Raw genomic sequence first — 20,251 nt, forward strand, 5'->3', positions numbered from 1 at the left:
TAGGTGCAGGGCGCTCCATCTGTGTTTCTGGGGGTAATTGTGTGTGCGCATGGTTTGTATAGCTCCCTTTCTTGTTTGTTTAGATAATTCTCATGAATAGTGGATGTAAGGAAGAAGGAGTGGGGGTATTTGCAACGCGAAAGCTGCAGCTCTAATTGACAAGGCTGCAAGTTTTAAAATTGAATTTGGTATTTGAACACATTTACATTTTCCATAGTCCCTCATGGACTCATGGAATCGTGTGGAATGCACGAATGAAAATGAGAAATGCAGCTCAGCTCTGCTCTTAAATGTTCACGGCCCAGTTAAATATACAAATCATACGTTTATATGCATACGTGTATGAGGGTACAAATGTAGAGTGAAGTTTTTCTCCATGCTATTTTGTGTACATAATTTTGTTTATTTCTATTATAAATTTAGCTACTTTAGTGTATAGATTCTTGTTGTAAACAAAACACATACACACAGAAACGTTCCTTCCTACATAACACTTTTTCTCCCCGTTCATCCTCGAGCACTTGGTGTGGATGTTCCTTGCTTTTTATGGACTGGGCTAATTGTTATGTTGCACGAGATATGAATTGAGTGTGGCATATTAAAAGAAAACGAACACAAAAATAAGAAGCGTTCCCTACTTCCTCTTTCTCTCTCACTCCATCCCTCCGCCTGCTCCTCACTCTCTCTCTTGGTTAATTTGGAGTATGATTTGTGGGCTCCAAGGGCTTATCTAAATTTGCTAGCAGTTGCCTCGTTTGTGGGTTCATTTTCAATTGTCTGGCAGAAACAGTTAAAGGTGGCAAAAACTTCTGTTACTGGCATGGCTAGTACTTTTTGTTGGATAATTGAAATGTAGTAGATAAAATACTAAAGCGTTAAGAGATTGCTGTAGAAGATAATGGCAAAATAATTCCAAAGGATATTTAAGGAATCATATTTTTGTCTTAGACTGATTCAACACCTCTGCTAACTCCATAGTGTTGATTGAAAGACAGTTCATGACCATTCATAAAACTGACTAGAAAATTGATTTTTTTTATAACAAATGTGCCCACCACCCCAGGGAAGGGAGGTATTATCAGAATAAGAAACTACCTTAACTAATGTGCCATTTATGGTTTTAATAAAAAGCTACAGCATTAGCTGAAAAAGTTTACGGACACTTAATGTCAGGCCGCCGACTGACGAATATGGCGATTTTCGTTGTTATCTGAATCGAACAACATTTTCTGGATAAACGTTGGTGAAATTCATTATAGACGGACACTTTTTGTTAAGTTCAGTTAGATGTATGTTATCAGTATAGCAGTGGAAAGTAGTAACTCACCCCGTATCGGGTGATACGCTTTCGTTTTCGTCTGCTTTCCTTGCATGGGCAATTTACTTAGTTTCCCCATCTCTCGAAGGCTGGCAATAGCAATCAACACAACACGACTGCACGCATAGGGTGAAGGAAGTAAGTCGAGTGAAATTCATTTCAGATGATTTACTGTAACGATCAACGAAGGAACAACTCCTGCGGCGACCAGACAACAGAATACCACCCCTAAGTAGGAATTCCTCTAAAGGGGTGGCAAATTTAGCAATCGTATCAACAAACAGCAAGCAACAACAACACCGAAATGTCGTCTAGGCAAAATATAACAGCTACGATTAAGACAGGTGTTCCTGCTGGCTACCTACTTATGGGGGTTGACCCGGCCGATTGGTTTTGTTAGAAGTTTCAATTTTTTTTTTATATATATACATATGTATATTATTTAAATTTAGAATAATTTTTCATTTAAATATTTTGAAAACATTTCGTGATACAGTGTGAGGAAATAAGTCATTGGACAACCTTAGGTCCGGTGCACCACGGTGCTATATACATATCATCCGATCTGAATGAAATATTTTGGCGTAGGACGGTGATGGCTGTCTATATCTGATCAAGATTATATATAGGTACACTTTCTATGGTCGTAGATGCCTCTTTATATGCGTAAAGCTTTGCAGAGCCGAAGTAAATACAGAGCGAGCAAAGGAAAAAGAGAACCCAAATAAAGAGCATGACAAATATATATTTATATATGTATGTATGTATATTTGTATGTATATGTACATATGTATACTACTAAACCAAGTTGGAACTCGATAACACACAAATTGGAATTTATGCTACAAAACCGGCGATTGGGTCCAATGTGCCCACGCGGGTTGTGTGGTGGGTGGTGATTCTGATGGGTTCGGGTGGCTGGGTGAACAGTATATTCCATAAAATGCCACCCTTAAAAGTCTTCGAAAAAACCTGGGTGTCTGGCAAGGATAAAAGGTTAAGAACTTTAAGTATCTGGCTAACAGTGGTTACTAAAAAGAAGGTAACTTCGGCTGTTTAGTCTTTGGCCATCATTCATATGTGTTTTACTATGTTTTATACTTCTTTTCTGCGTAGACAAGCCCTTTTTTTCGTTATTGGGCTGATGAATATTGCTCCTTGCTTACAGTAACGCAGCTGAAACCAAATGCATCATCAATGCCAATACAAACCCCCACTGGGAAATAGTTACCTCCTGGGGGGATGGATGGCCAAAGTTTTTTTTTTTTTTCAATGGGGTGGTAGAATGTAATGCTGTTTGGCTTTTCCTTAATATAATTTTTAGTCGGATGGCTACAGCAGCACAAAATTCGTGAAACCCATTAATGAGAAGCAATGAAACAAATAGGTCAGCGTATAGGGAGTTAAGCAGGTGGGGGCACATGGAGAAGCACGGCCAAGGTAAGTTGCAGTGGCGAGTTATTTATTCTAGTTTTAGACAAACAAAAAACTGCACTTAAGTCTCCATCGCGCTTCTTCTATGCGCTTTCGACTCATAACTCAATCAGAAACAACGAAACAAACAAATTTTGGTCGAACAGAAAAACTATTCTACATGTGGATTCCAGTTTCAACACATAACTTAATTGCCACCCGGGGTGCCGAAGCAAACTTGTGAAGTGGCAGGCATGTACATATGTATGTATGCATCTCTATAAGCTAGACAACAATTTGTTCAAATATTGGGCCATTCTACTCAGTCTACTTTTTCACATCGTCGTCGTCATCGCATCGAATCGCACTTAATTAATTTAACGTAGATTCATTGATTGCTACAACGAGAAGACTTTGCACAGTTTGGCCCGGGGCAAGCTAAAGACTTTCAAGAAGATTCTCTATGGAAGGACAGAGATGGAAAATATGTTTTCAATACTTTGATTTGTTTGAAGTTTGCATTTTCTGACCACCGTCGCGTTTCTCGTACTTTTTTCTTTGCGGGGTCGGAAAGGGGCGTGGCAAAAGTTTGAAATAAACTCATTCACTTTACATACGAGCCTGCATACCAAATTTGGTGGTTATATCTTTTATAGTCTCCAAAATCTACTGGTTATACGGACGGACAGACAGGCGGACAGATGGACATGGCTAGATCGACTCGGCTGTAAAAACTTATATTTGTATGACAACTATATGTTGTAGTTTTCAGATTACAAAGTATTATGTTTGAAGTTAGCCAATGTTTTAAGCAAATAAATTGTTCTCACAAAAATTGTTTTCACGCTGAAAATATATTGCCCCTGTCAACAGATGAACGGGCGGACAGATTGACAGATACAGTAAAGGTAGTTTTGCTTCTATAAGGCTGACAAAATAATAAATGTGTATTTACTATTCCACAATACACAAGTACACGGTAAAACAAAAAGAGAAGAGGAACTAAATGGAATGGAGTTACAGGAGAACTTCTTTCTTTCTTTTTCGCGCGGCTCTTTTAGTCGTTATTAAAATTACTCAACTTTAAGAAAAACGACAGGATGATGGCGGGGAGCAAATGTTTATGTTGCAAACACGCTCCGTGTAAACAGAGTTTGAAGAAGTCTTCCTGGTTCGAGTCGGGGGCTTTTTGCATGATGAAGTGAGGATTTTTACTCCGACTTTATTTTTGCCACATGTGTTTTTCCTTTGTCTTGTTGTTGCAGTTGCCAGGCTGTCTGTGGCCAATACGGCTACGGCTGCTAACGCTTCTCCTGCTCCTCCTTCTCCTCCTGAATCTCATCCTCGATTATTTTGAATGACAATTTTAATGCAGAAAATGCATTATCATCACTTTGCGTCGGATCTCAGACATTCGAAAATAGCACGAGACTCATCGGTACGAAAATACAATGAAAATGTAGGTTTAGTATGTTACACAATTCTTTGAAACGCGAACAATTTTCACTTTATTTTGTTAGGTCTAAGAAAAATCTAGTTATAAAACCTTACTACATACGCCTTCAATACTTTCAAACACTTTAAAGTAACACATAACAATTACTTATAGGTTATCAGATTTACCATTGTTGTGAAGGTATAAAGACTGCGGGGGGTAAACAAACTGCGGACATAAAGTTCATTTCTTTGATATTTTTAATACAATTTTTGTTTGCTGAGGCCACACCACACTGAATAAATATTTTGCTTTCTCACGCTATTTCAGATCAGAAGCAACAGCAATCCTGAATCATTGGAATGCGGTGTCGGAGGCAGTTGGCAACAATTTTAGCCAGCTTGTGTCCAAGAGCTTGAGTAAGACCAAGACCAAAACTGGGAGTAACAGCAAGACCAGGGCTAAATGGTATCACATGTCGGCGATGGCGTCGTTCGCTGCTACTTAAGTACATTGGCATAGCAGCTATGCAATTGATGCTCTTCTTTGAGGTGCGACCGGATTGATCGAATCTCCGGAAGAGTTGGCGAAGTATCAAAATTAAAACTTTTACAACCATCACCTCCTATGCGATTGTCTTTTCAGTTTGATTGATTATGAAACTGTTAACAAAGATTCAGGAATCAATAGCAATTTGTATATCGACAAGATATGAATTGAAAACAAAGGGTATAGGGAATTTGTCTTAGATAAAAAGGAGATGACTTTTATCTTACTTCCTTTTGATGCAGCTGCCTCGTTTCTCTTTCACTTCTTTTAGAATTTGATTATAAATAGACGCAAAGGTAAAAGTCCAAAACGTGAATGTGAATTTCGTAACAGTAATTTTTTGAAAAAAGAGAGGAGAATAGGAAAAGAGGGAGACAGAAAGAGTATCCAGCAGACATGGCCATGCACCCAGCAAACAGGAATGTTTCAAGTGCAGGCCAAAAAGAGAGGAGAAGGATTCAAGGGCTTTTCGTAGCCTTTTGACTTTGCCTCGTCGTCGTTGCCGTTTCTCGTTCTTGTTTTATGCACTTGCATGTTTGTTTGTCAACCTACACTAACAAATGGTAGGCTCAGAATGCTGCAGAAGCAGTTGTCAGTGGCAAACATTTGCATTTTGCTAAGGAAGGGCGAAGGAAGAAGGAATGCAGCGCTGGCGCATGGCAATATTTCATTACCCACAGCTCATTCAACGCATGGGATAGGGCTCTGTGGGCGAAGGGGGCCAGGACCGAGCTCCGGGATCAGAAAGCTGTTGATTTTGCTGTGGGCTTTTGTGTTGGCATGTTAAGGTAGTCTAGACAAGACTCAACTCCGACGCAAACTCCGATACTGCTTAGGTTATCTTTGAAATGTGCTGTTACGGAGTATGAAACAGACGCGGGTAGAATATATGTGTAGACTCATCGGATTGATCCCCTATATTGGATACAATTTGAACCTACCCGTTTTCTATATTATTCTTTAATGAAGTCTTAGCGTATCTCAATGTCAGTGTCGTCTTCATTTTATGTTTCCTTTCGTTAAAGCTGTTTTTGCAGCTTGCTATCAACTTGCCACATCTACGCGTGTGGGTTTTATAATCCCAGAGACAGGTGGTCGCCAGCTATATGCTGGCTGCCAACATACAAATATATATCTCCATTTTGCAGCTCCAGCTCCGCCCTAGTGTATGGCATACCTTTTGCCATTTGCGAATAATTTCCTTACCGTTGAAACGACAAGGGGGAGCGGATCGGGGTAAAACTGCGCCGCATTTTTATGCACATCTGCAAATTAAAAACGCATTGTATATGAATTGCCTCAGCAGCCTCTGCTCTTACCTTTGCCTTTGGCTTTGACAACACCAATACATTTTTACACTGCACAACACACTTTGGTTAGTTGTCGTCCGACACGTATGACTTTCACATGTCTACGGTTCTATGCATAATGATTGTAAAATTTGTATTTGTATCTTTAAACACTTTGCTCACTGTTGATGTTGTGTGTGAGTGTGTGTGAGAGTGTGTATGTGTCGTCTGTGCAGTGCATTTTAGACTTAATTGGTAGCTGTAGGATAAAAAGCAGCAAAAGCAACTACAACAATACTTGGGCACAGCAAGATGAGCCCTGTTGAAATCAAAGCTTTGATGCCGACACAGGTATGAATCATCACCATGGAATGGGAAGGGGGTCTTGGTATAGTACGGCGATGATGACAGGTAGCCGTATTTTTAATGAATGTCTTTTTAAGCACTTGTCTGTTTTGCATACAGAAAAAATGTATACTATAGTGGTTTTTGCTGCCACCGCAAGTGTTGTACAGTGTGTTTCATATTTTTAAGACATGAGGGACTTGAAGGAAGGACTTGACCACAAGTAATCAACTCTTTTAATTAATAATTTATTACATGACATCAAACATACTAAAATAATTTAGAGGACTCTTGGATAACACCTTTTTCTTTTACATCATACAAGGCGCCTGCAAGTCGATCATTGTGGCGCATCGCTGCTATATGAATGTACATATGTATATGCAAACGGCAGGGAAAGAGGGGCGTGCGGATCATTCACATTGAGAACATTCTTACCAAATATTTGTAGCATTTGATCGATTTGTACAAACAGAATATCAAACCAAGCAAGCGTCAAGGCGATAACAATAAAAATTATAAATAAACAATATAAATAATATAATAATTGATTAAAATTGAAACACTACATTTTTGACACAGCAACAACAACGTGCGACAACAAAAAACTGGTAAAAGAAACGAAAATGTGTTCGTAATTTATTAGAATTTGTGTACTCTTTGTTCACAGAGTCCCAAAGCGGACCGCACACAGATTAGATTACTGAAAATTGACACATTTTCCGTTTCCCCGGTAAACGGAGCTGAAAGTTTTTTCGAGCTCTCAATGGCATATCAATGCACTGCAGCACACCAAAATTTATAGTTTCATAATGACGCTGACACAATAAGCACATCCATTGTCCATATTCTTACCTTTCCCACTCTCCATTCCAAATTATTTCGCTTCACGCATTATCCTTTCTAGCATTCACCTATTGTTACGATTGGTGACGCCTTCTTTTGGTAACCCAAACTCTGTTCTTTTTTATCGATTTGAAGCGCTGCGTCGCAAACACCGATTGCTTTTGTCTTTCAGGATAGGGCCACCACCTGGCCCAGGTCGGATTCTACTTTATATTGGCTGATTGGACTTAGAAACCTACGAATGAAAGCGAACATTGAGTGTTTGCCTCTGTTAATGTGGTAGAAAAAAGAATTTCGTTTCATTTTTTCCTTTTTGAGAAGGCGTGGAACGGATGTGTCTTTTTTTTTTTGTTTGAATCAAAAAAAGGTTTTTGGTAAGCACTTATGCGATTGCGTTGGGATTTACAATCTAGTCCAGTGGCATTCACTAAGGCGACCTATAATTTTTAAAGTGGATATTTACTTGTGCATCAATGTGTCACTTGGAATACTTATTCACTTTACGAATTGTACAGCAAAACATCAAAAAAGCTGATTTCGGCTGTGCCGAAGCTTATATATGTATGTACATACATGTTCCAAACTCTTTTTCTGTAACTCAGTTCATCACTGGAAAGACAAAATATCCCAAATATCATTTCCATTTCTTTTTCTTCTTCTTTCCCATGATGCATCTCTTCACCTAACTTTTATAGAAAAAAGCTCAAGCTTTGACGGTACGATTTACCTTTCGTCCTGATGCCTGACGTGCTAGATATTCTAGTTTTCTGCGGCACTTTTAAGGATCTGAGAATGCCAGTTGATGCCAGGACTGAAATCATGTACAAGAATACTTAGAATTTACGACCATCACTTTTCCAGCTTGGGACACCCCAGTCTACAATCTTGAACACGCCCGGGGTAGCCCAGCTCTGTGGGTCTTTCTAAATTGTCTACAGCCAGACAAAAGCATTGAGAGGCACAGAGAGGAAGAATAAAGTAGTGGTCGAAAAGGAGAGAGACAGAGAGAGGCGCAACAAAATGTGTTAATGGTTTTAATCGGATTTGAAAGATCTTAAAGGAGACAGAGGGTGGGGTCGGAGGCGACTCTACTCTGCGTTAATAATAGAGAAATTTGCCATGTCATATTAGTCTGCCTGGTCGATATCATTGGAAGCTATTAGATCTTATCAATCGGGGGTCCAATCGTCGGACTGGTCTTAATTTTTCGTCTGTATAACGCTTGTGAATGTGTGTTGTATCTGTCGGTCTACAACTTAATTTCTCTTCCGTCTCTTTGAGATTAAATTCACTGAATAGCATCATTGATTAGGTGCCATACATGAAATAATTGTATATCATCCAATTACGTCCGCTATTTGTTTTTAGACCAAAGTCGCTCATTGTTGCCGTTGATTTTCAATTGTAATAGCTTTTCGATTGAGGGGGTAACATAGCAAAATTATTCTTATTGATTAATTTTACTGTGTCCTATTTATTAAATGGATCAATTATAAGCTGATGTTGAAGGTTGGTATTTTAGAAATTGTCTACTGGAAATTTTCCCGACATCCCTAAAATATCCTTTTAAGGGCTCAACTCCTTTTTTGAGAGGTTCATGGAAATACTTAGCCTTAAATTGTAAAAAAAGAGCTTAGTTACACGTGTAAATTTCCAACCCGATTTCGTCTAGTACAAAATGTATGCATGTGATTAAGATAAACGAGACCCAGACTTTATGCCAGTATACACTGCGTACATAATGTAGGTATATGTCGTTCACAAACATCTTTCCACCGTTTCATCCTACTGCACATATTTCAGCCTATTAAAGCCCACTTTAGTCTTAATAAACTAACACCTAAAATGACAAAGGCATTGGGGAGAAGGCGGCAGGCCGCCTAGTCCTAGTGGCCTTTGCCATTGTGGCCTACGCTTAGTCACAGAGAGCCTAATTAGCCTGCCAGCACGTACATCAAGTCAAACACACGATTGTTGAGCGATCTATTGCCCCCACATGCATGTCCAGCAACGCCTCAAATACTGTCATAATTGCTCCGAACTCTGGCTGGGACCTGTGCCTCCACCTAAAGTTTTTTTTTTGATCTAAGTCTTGGTCATTTTATAATTCCAACACGTTCAAACGTCAATTAAATAAATACAAGATACCAAAGCGTTGTAAACGCCCATGAAACGCCGGATCCCAGATCGCGACCAGCGGCCAAGCAGAAACCAGACCCACAACACCCCGAAGGAGAAAGATCGTCTGTGCAGACACCTCAAGCGCAGAGCACAGAAGGCAAAACACAGACACAGAAGAACAGACTCAGAACAGATTCATTCAAACCGGAACGATTCATAAAATTACTTGCTGCGAACTTCGAGGAATGCGCTCTTGCCTGCTCTTGCGTCTGCTATTTTTGGTCTAGAACGAGTTGGAGTTCCAGTTTGTTGCGTCAGCCCCCTTACCCCCCTGCTGCTCTGCCTGTTGCTAGATTGTTTTTTAATGGCAGCTTCCTGTAGACAAGTTTTTTTTCTCGTTTGAGAGAATTCTCAAAACCAAATCTGCCCTGAACAAGAGCCAGAATACCGATGAGGAAGACAGAACTCGGGAGTGAGAAAGAGAAATATAAGATTTGGAAGCCAGTATTCTATAAGCTGTTTTATAGCCTATGGCTAATGAGGTGTTTAAATTAAATTAAACAGTAATGTATGAATTAAAGGACCGCACTCGTTTCCATAAATCGAATGTCCACAAAAATGTTTTCCAAAGTAGCATTTCTTTGTATGACAGGTCCGTCACCCAATATTGGTCAAATTCAACAGAATATGAAGATCTGATCAGTAAATTTCAAAAAGCACAGGCAGAAATATTAAAAATTAGCGATTAGCCTCGTCCGGTAGTCCTAGGTTTTCATACCCATGCAAAAAGCTAGTTTATTTTTGGACAGAAGTTTGCAACGCATTAGGCATTAGGCCGTAGTTAAGGGATGGGTAATAAAAAACCTTTCCAGAGTATACAAACTTCGGCACGAACGGAGCTAGCCCGTGTCCTATGGTTTTTTTATTCTCTCAATTAGTTAATGAGGGCCTCTTCTCATAATCAAGTTCTGCCCCCACTTTAACTCAAGATTTTTTCTTTGTTTATTCGCGCGAGTGATGAGAAATGCCAATTCCTCCCCCACAATCATCATAATCATCATTGAGTTCTGTCAAGTGGGAGGCCTTCTGCTTTTCGTTCATCTTGATTTCTGCCTTCCGTTCGAGGAAAAACAGAACACATCAAAATTAAGTACGTCGTCTGGCCGACTCAGATATACCATGCACTAGTAAAACAAATATATTTCATATTTATAATAAAATTTACAAATGTACTTATACAAAATTCTGTTCACATGCTTTTTACAAGCATATCTCAGTATCTAGGGCCGCCACCAGTCAAAGGCCATCTTCGCCTTATAAAAACGTTTATATGCTTAACTTAGCTTGGGATGTCGCTAAATATTAATATCAAATGTGTGCCAAATTTAATTGCAGAGTTTTTAAATTACGGCGGAAAGGGGCGTGGCATAAATTTGAAAGGAACTTGACACTTTACATACTAAACGAGTCTATATACCGAATTAGATGGCTGTAGCTTTAATAGTCTCCGAGACCTAGGTGTTCATTCAGACAGACGGACGGACGGACATGGCTAGATTGACTCGACTGCTGATCCTGATCTAGAATTTATGGGGTCGGAAAAACTTTTTTCTGCCTGTTACATAAATTTTGACGAATTTAATATATTATTTCACCCTCTGGGTGCATGGTATAAAAACCAAAATAATCAAATAATCTTAGTCTTTGTCTCTTTTGTTTCCTCAAATCTACTGTAGAATATATAATTAAAAGGCATTTTCGATGTTTGTTGGCTTTTAAAACATACACAAAATGCACTGTTATTTAGGTGGTAAAAACTGTCATATATCTCGCAAGACATATACAATCACTAGGTGGGCTATAAGGACGTAGATTGCAGTGTGCTTAAAAGTGTTAGCGGAGTAGCCTATGCTTTCTATGCGGTTCGACAACAAGTGGTCGAGTTGATCTAGCCATGTCTGACTGCCCGTCCGTATAAAAAACAAATTTGGTTTGTAGACTAGTGTAGCACGCACGGAGATCAAGTTTATTTAAATTTTTTGCCACGTCCCCTTCACCTTTCACGTAGAATTGGATATATTTCTACGTAGATACATTTAAAACAGTTGTTTTACTTGGTCAATGGTGTGGCAAAGTCGGCGAGACGACTTACTTTCATCATTAAAATAAATTGTGTTTTCGCATTTTGTTATACCATACACCCATAGGGTGAAAGGGTGTATTAAAGTCGCCAAAATGTATGTAACAGGCAGAAAGAAGGTTCTCCGACCCCATAAAGTATATATATTCTTGATCAGGGTCAACAGCAGAGTCGATCTAGCCTTGTCCGTCTGTCCGTCCGTCTGTCCGTATGAACACCTAGATCTCGGAGACTATAAAAAATAGAAACACCAAATTTGGTATGTAGGCTCGTGTAGTATATAAAGTGATCAAGTTTATTTTTGCCATGCCCCCTTCTGCCCCCCGCAATTTGAACAATTTCCGTAACCTTATACATACTTTGTGCAATCAAATTTGGCACACCTAAATTTGATACTAAAAGCAAAATACCTAATTTGATCAAAATCGGACTAAAAATAGCCAAGTTATAGATAATATCGTTTTTCCATAAGGCTGGAGTTGGCCGTTGGCTGGTGGGTGCGCTATGCTTGGTTGAGCGAGATACTGAAATGTGTGAACAGAATTTTTTTAAATTTGTAAATGCATTTGTTATTATAAATTTTAAATATTTGTTTCACTGGTGTATGGTATACTTAAGTCGACGAGACGACTTACTTACTTTGCATGTGGGGAATTGACCATGCGACCCATATGGCCTCCAGACGATGTGCCAGTTGGTTCAAAACAATTGTTGCCATTTTGGTCCGATTTTTCACAAAACATTTATTTAAATTAAAATGCAACTCTTAGTTTCGTTTGATTTTTGTTGTTTTCTCTTGCTCTGTGGTGAGTTTTTTATTAAATCGCATTAAGTGAAAGCTGCTTCTGACAGGCAAATTTATTGCTGCTAAATTGTTGCCTTGTTAAGCCATTTAACAGAAAGAACCCAGTGCATTTTCTTCTCATGGGGTACTATCATGATGAAATTGCTAGTGCTTTGGTTTAAATAGCAGTTGCTTGATCAGTAGGCAGACTTTAGCTCAGTCTCAGGCGATAATTAAGGAACTCCCATCGACGATTTTGGCATGCCATGCAACTAGTTGACAATTATATAAATGCATAGGTTTAGACGATCAATTGCAAATAACAGTCAAGCAAACACAGCCAATTCAGACCTATGTATGAATCGTTTTCACTGTGCCCAATTAGGCTAATTTTAGTTAAAACATTATGTAATTTCAGGCCGTAATGTATAAATATTATTCATAAGCATGAACAGCCTGGTCAATATAGCCATGCCCAAGATCTATAGCCACCAAATTTGGTGGACCCGTAAAGTGTGGAAGGATGTAAAATTAGGTCTCGGCTCCTGTTCAAGAATATTTATCTTTAAACTTATGAAGTAGATAACGCTGCTCTCTGATTGTTACATACTTGTTGGCGATGCATGGGTCCATGGTATAAGAACGTAAAAGCAGCTCTATGGTCGACATCGGACAATGTGTTGTTGATGTCAATCAATAGCAATTGATTGAAATTGGATGATGTTGCGTCCAAAACACTTGACGGGGAGTGAAGTGAATAAATTAAAGTTGTCTTGATTGTTGTTCGTTGTTTAATCAAACTGCACTAGAATTCAAATGACGTTCATGCCTAATGACTCGTACGTACATATGTACATACATTCCAAAATACACTGCGAAAATAAGTTCATTTGTTGCACGGTTGAAAGTATTTTGCCATTTTGTCATCTCTGTACTTCACTTAAATACAAACAAACTGAAAAATGTATATCTTCGCAATTATACGTTTGTCTTTCTCATTAAAGCTGTCAAAGCTGGCGACAGCTTGTCGTCATTAGCTAGATTTAGAAATTGTTTATCATAAATTCACAAATTTCTTTGTTTGTCACATTGTCCAACCCTCCAGTCCGTCACCTGTCTTGGCCAAAGATAAGTCAATGCTCGGCTCAATATATATAATCCTTTAAATACTTAGGTCATAAATCGTTTAGAATTGATATTAAAGAAAGACAACGAGCATAATACAACCCCCATCTGCTTTGGGGTAAAAAAAAATCATTTATCTAATATTACATTAAACCATAGAGACCACTTACTTGTACTTTTTATGCCACTGTTGGACACCTATACACTCCAGCTTGTGCAGCTATATCTAAATATATGTATGTATAATTGTGGGGAACTGCTGCAACCCCCATAAAAAGCGATAATGTGTATGTATGTATTTTATGGAATGTTAAGTGTAGACAAAGCAAAGTCTCCCTCTTTCTTTTTCTCTCGCTCTCTCTGTCTAATTAAAAAATCAATTTCAAACATTAAATGACCATAAAATGTCAAATAAAAGCCATCATATTATTAGTTTTCTGTTCATTTGCCTAAATCAACCTTATTAAATATGCTGACTAGGCAAAACCTTTCAAATACACACACATACATACAAACACACACTCAGAGTGAGAGATATAAATGAGACATTGATAATTAATAATCATCAATGAGAGGGTAAAGCCAGGGCCAAACCCACAAATTATGTTGTCACGTGCAAAAAAAACTTAAAAGAAAAAACAACGAGAAACCAAAAATAAAATTGCTTATACGCCGTGTGCTTCTGCTTCATTCACGGCTATTTAACAGGATTACATGAGCAGGCAACATTATCATTGATTTTTTATAAAACGGTATCTTGATTCTCAGAAGTGTGTTACGCATAGAACAAGCATATCCGACTATTTAAAGTAAATATGTATGTATACATATATGTTTATTTATAAATAACCAAAATGCCAAAAAGGTACCTAAAATCTATCTGTTTGTCATCATATGTACATCATATGTAGGTATGTAAAGAATAATTGTAAGCAATAGGATTTCTATATCTCAGTTTCAACCGGACCTGACCACTATTTCATAAAGCAACCGTTTGCGACATTTTCTAAGCGATTGTGGTAAACAGCAAAATAGTATATGTATATCAGGTCAATAAACCTGAGTTTTATTAAGATCTAAATTCGACTTTTTAGATAAAAGTTTTGCTCTTTCACACCTGTTGATATTCAAGGAATAACAGGAAAACTCGCAAGGGTACACCAACTTTGGCACGGCCGAAGTTAACTCGGCTTTCTGGGTTTGTGTGTTCTCCGTCCCAATTTTCGTCTCCTGCTCTTCCCAGCGCTGGGATGCTTTCCAGACTAACCTGCCTGTCTGTCTGTACGTCCCTTTGTCTAATTTTGTTTGCTCCAATGTCGCCGAATTCGTTGTCGTGATCGTTACTGCTTTTATCTACCTGTTTTCACAGCGTGTGTTTGTAGATTTAAATATATGTATGTAATATGTATATATGCACCTATATTTTAAATTTATTTCCCATACTTCATTTATTGTGTTCTTAGCTGTGTGCGATCATTGATTTAATTAATTATGAATGCTCGGTATGTGTTTTTTTAATCAATTCCATTTTCTATTTCGTTCGAGAATGGCTTCATTGTATCACATCTGACCCCCAACAGAGTGCCACCAATTGGGGCACAAGAGCACATCAATTGGGTACAAAAATAACTTCTTTTTCTTATACTACTGATTGTTTTAATGACGATGACCTAAAATAATGTAAACTCAAATTACTAAAGATGCATTGAACCTAATTCTCATAAATGAAAGAGACTTCGATTGCAAATAAACGATGATATAGGAGCATTAGTGCAATTTTTATTACAATGGGGCCTAAATCTGTACAGGTTACAAGCCAGATATAATGAGGATAGTGTTGCTACTAAAAAATCCTTGTTCCTAAAGTAATCATATTTTCTTATCTAGACATATTCTAATTAAAAAATGTGCTTAGTTTTTAAACCATTTCAGTGAATGTTTTGCTAATAATAATAAAACCAGAGGGCCGGGGCTAACTTTGACCGCGTCAAAGTTTGTATACCCTTGCAACTTTTTTGGTAACTCTTTCCTTACCTATTAGCCATCAATGTGGAAGAACGTTTTATCTAAAAAGGCTTATGTTTGCGAAAGAATGGCGTACAATCATAGGAAATAACGAAGACATTGACCAAAGTCACAGTTTTCCACCGATCGTTCCTATGGGAGCTATATGATATAGTCACCCGATCTTTATCAAATTCGACACAGTCATTAACAGATATATTAAATTAAGAAATGTTTAATTTGAAAACAATCGCGGTAAAAGTAACGAAGTTATTTACAAAAGTCACTGTTTTCGACCGATCGTTCCTATGGGAGCTATATGATATAGTCATCCGATCTTGATCAAATTTGGCACAGTCGTTTATAAGCGTAATAAACTCTCTAATATTAAGATTCACGATAATAACCTAGAAAATAACGAAGTTATTGAGAAAAGTCACTGTTCGTGACTTTGGGGTTTGTATGGGAGCTATATGATATAGTGGTCCGATCCGGCTGAATCCGAGATATACAACGCCTGCAGTATATACAGGCAAAAAAAAAGGCTGCAAAATTTCAGCTCTGTAGCTCTTACGGTCTAGGAGGAGTTTGCGTTGATCCAGACGGACGGACGGACGGACGGACATGGCTATTTGAATTCGTCTCGTCGTGCTGATCAAGAATTTATATACTTTGTATGGTCGGAGATGCTTCGTTCTATGCGTTGCACACTTCTGACCAAAATTAATATACCCTTTTTGCAAGGGTATAAACATCTTTTCATTTGCTGAGATACGTATATCGACTTTATATATCGTCTTCTTTTTTGCATTATAAACATCTGACCCTCTGCAAAAGTTAAAAATGTAGAAGGGACTTACAAATATTACAAAAAAAACTTGACTATGATTATATTTCCTTATTTACTGCTCGATGATCCCACTCTGCCTAGGTCTCGCCGTTCACTGCGCATCATTCCTCCATGCTCGGTCTGATCTTTATAATTAAGCGACATTTGTGGCATGACATGCAACAAGTGAACAAGATTAACTTTTCAGACAGTGCCAAGTGATTTCCCTGTTGTCGACCGCAACCAAGTAGGTGTAGAATCTGGAGGTATGGCGCAAGATGGAGGGGTCGAAAATTGGAAGAAAAGGAAGAACGAAGCTAAGAAAAAAGCGCAACTCGCGCACCTGTCAAAAATTGTATACAAATTATGATTATTATGTACTTGACATAAGACAAAACAACAAATGATTTGAAGGCAAGCCGAAGAAGTTGACGTTGGCGTGCGATAATTGTAGATATTTTTCTGTTGAAGGGTCTTTGTTGGGAGACCTACAAACACAATCACACACACACACATCTAATTATTACTGCTAATTTTTGTGTGGTAGGTTTTTATCTCTAAATTTGGCCTGATTGAAAGATGTGCCTAATTTATAGTCGGGCACGAGTCTTTCCTCTTGGATATGCAGGCATGGACGGGGATGGAAATGACTGGAGAGAGACATCGTCAAGTGCGTGTCATCATGTTATTTTCAGTATTGTGTGTTGTTAATTTGCAGATGCCGACAGCCGTAGGCGATGATATACTTCAAGGAGATACAAAGACAAGAGAAAGAGAGAGAGAGAGAGAGAGAGAGAGAAACAAAAAAATTTATTTTAACCGCAAGCCACAATAATATTTATTTGATTTACTAATAGAGGACAGGAAATGGCCAAGAGTTACTTTAAATGAGAGAATCTTAGACTCCAAGGCACTGCGGACTAACGCTGTGCGGCACAATGGGCTGACTCACGTGTACAGAAAGATGGGGAGAAAATTGTTTTAGATATCTTTTATGAAAGGGAATTTATTATTATTGTTACTCTTAAAATGGGAATAGGATCTAAGCACGCAAAGATGAGAAGAAGGTAACCTCAGAATAAAGTGGTGATTTAAATGATATATTACTAAGTACAAATACTTTTCACATGTATGTATGTACATATGTATGTGTATATCACACACAAGATACACACACATGATTGACAATGCATTGTTGTAATGGTAATCGGGGCTATTTCTTGTTATGTAAAATTTGGTTAGTCGATTTTCAATGATTTCAATGCAAGGAAAACAACATTTAAAAAAATTGGGTTGAGTTACAAAGGCATGTAACAGATAAAAAGAAAAGCATCACAAGTTTGAAATGTGTCTTTTTTTATTCGAGATTGTTTTGTTTGATTGTCAAAATTGAAATTAATTTTTTTATATAGCGATTATTACGAACTAGCATCTCAAGTTACACACGTAACTTGCCAAATCTGTAAGTCTAGCAAATTTTATCAAAATCTGAAATCGGAAATCCTTTAATTCATAACAATAACAAATTTAATGTTGCTAACGACCTTACCTAAAATGGATTAAAAACCCGGACCATATCCGAAACATTAAAAGCAAACTTAAAAGCCTAGCCGCATCTGACATTGCTTCTTCAACACAGACTTCCACGTACATATATGTGCATATATTATAATATAAAATATATATTATATATGTACATATATATATATATATATATATACATATGTATATACAGGTACATATACTAGATTACATCCTACGTATGTACTGTTGGTATGTGTGTGTGTGTGTATAGATGGATGCATGGTCTCTCGATGCCAAAAGACTGCATGTCAAAAATCAAAAACCAACTTCAACAGAAAATTCAAAGAGAGTATCCGTCTCGTTTCGTTGTTGCATCAAAGAAAATATGTATATCCCATGAGTGTGAGAGAATGTGTGTGTGAGCAACACCTTTTACCAAGAAACAACAACAATTACAGCAGTCATCACCTTTGGTGGTTTCCAGTCTTCCACGCCGTCGGCGCCTTGTGAACCTGGACACCAACTTTCCAAGTTCTCTTTTTTTTTTTTTTTGTTTTTGTACCCTTGCAGAAAGGGTATATAAATTTTGGATTAGATCGAAGCATCTCCTTCTAGACCATTCAATACATATACATACATATATCTCAAATATGGCCGGAGCGGTCCACAATACCATATATCGAAATCTGATCAAAATCGGATATCTATGTAATATATATCAAGCTCCAGTTTTATTTGTTCGGCTGTGTTTTGACGGAAATGCGAAAGCTTACAGAAAACCTTGCAAGGGTATACAAACTTCTCCACGGACAATGGTAGCCCCGGACCACTGGGTTGGTTTTTTTTTTTTTTTGGTCCCTTGGTGAAGGTGCCAGTCGGAATGGGGAAAATGAGTATAGTATGGGTTTAAGTATAAGTATGGGAAATGGGAAGAATAAGCGAGACTTGTTGTTCATTATTTTACGAGTTGGAAGCTATAAAACAAAGCGTCAATTGACTCTCATGCAGCGACTCTGACTTGCTTTTGAGAAGAATTTACATGAAAACACGTAACTATGTTTGTGTGTGCCCACACACCTAAATATGTACATACACACATACATATGTGCTTACCTGTTTGCCCGAAACAAAATAACTACAAACAGCTCCCGTCTCTGTAAAAGCCGCTAAAGTTGAAGAAGGGAACCCTGGATAGTTGGAAGCGGAGGCAGAAGTGCTAACTGCTAATAGAGGAAGCCTGTAAATTGTGTTTAAGTTTAAAATGTGTGAGAAGCATAAAAATAAAACAGGCGTCATTATTATATTGGACCTAGAACGCCATGCTTTGAATTAGTACCGTTTGGAAGGGATAACATTTCTAGTAAATGTTTGCAGAATATAATAACTTGTTACACACATATCTATACCAAGTACAATAAGCTGAACTGAACATCCTGATAATTACCACAAATCAAAAATAAGGAGGCACCAAAAATTAAACGGTTGCTTGAGACTGCACAACTGCATAAGTGAAAATTACGCATAAGTACTCAAAAAGTAGCCATTGTACCATTGTACCAACAAAATATGTAACAGAGCATGATGTCTAGTTGATTATGGAAGAACGTCCATTTGCCAAATTGCTATTTTTACTTAAAATATTTGTTGTTAGTAAATTCATTACTTATGAATAAGTAAATATCATTGTATATATTCCTAGAATGGAATGTAAACAAGCATTAGTAATAACTACTTTCAGTATCAGATAGCATATGTATCTTTCAGGCCATCGGCCGGCCATTCAATATTTTTTTTTCTATGAAGATGCATTTGGCAAGTAAGTATAATCGATTTGCAAATAAAGACATTTGTGGCAATTGTTAGCCTGCAATCCTGGCATTAGCATTGCGATTGGAATTGCCGGTGACAATAGAAAAGAATGTAATGGAAAATCAACCACCAAAAAGTTGCTGACAAATGGATTTTGATTTCAATGCAAACTAGCCCTAAAATAGGAAAAGAAAAAACGAAAAAGAGGAAGAAAGAAGGGAAAATTGTTTCGTGTTTGTTCGCTTGTGTGCAAAGGTATCAGTTGTCTAATAAATTGTGTGTCTCCTTTCCTGTCTGATCTTCAGTATCTGAATTGCATTTTTATCAGCTGTTTGCACTGCATGTTGTGTGAGCAATATGAAATATTCTATGTGGGTAGAAGTTCATTGAAATCTTGTCTTTCACCTTAGCTCATCGTAGCTCAACACAAGTCAACTCGACTGGCTGCGATTCTTTTTAGTTTTGCCGACAGTCTGTATCCTGTCTCGCACTCGCACTTGTACTCGCACTCTCTACCTGTTTCAGAGTTGTATCTTTACAGGCCCAGGGACTTGCATCTTTTGCCGCCATCACCCATCTATCGTCCGGTCGCTTCGTTTGTTTGGCTAGCTCACTACCACCCATTTCATTCATTGCGGAACAAAAAGGACTTACAATTCCGACATTGCAAAAGCTTTCGCTGCTGTAAGAGGGAAACATCTTATTCTCGGGCAAATTCTT

General features: G+C 37.9%; 1 protein-coding gene across 2 annotated transcripts in view; it reads right to left on the bottom strand.

The window, feature by feature from the left end:
* dlp (dally-like) overlaps nt 1–20,251 on the bottom strand; it is a 36,959-nt gene that overhangs the window by 8,494 nt on the left and 8,214 nt on the right. The window lies entirely within an intron of this gene.

This window comes from Drosophila tropicalis, unplaced genomic scaffold, assembly GCF_018151085.1.
Source record: "Drosophila tropicalis isolate 14030-0801.00 unplaced genomic scaffold, ASM1815108v1 contig_993, whole genome shotgun sequence".
In the NCBI taxonomy this organism is placed as follows: Eukaryota; Metazoa; Arthropoda; class Insecta; order Diptera; family Drosophilidae; genus Drosophila; species Drosophila tropicalis.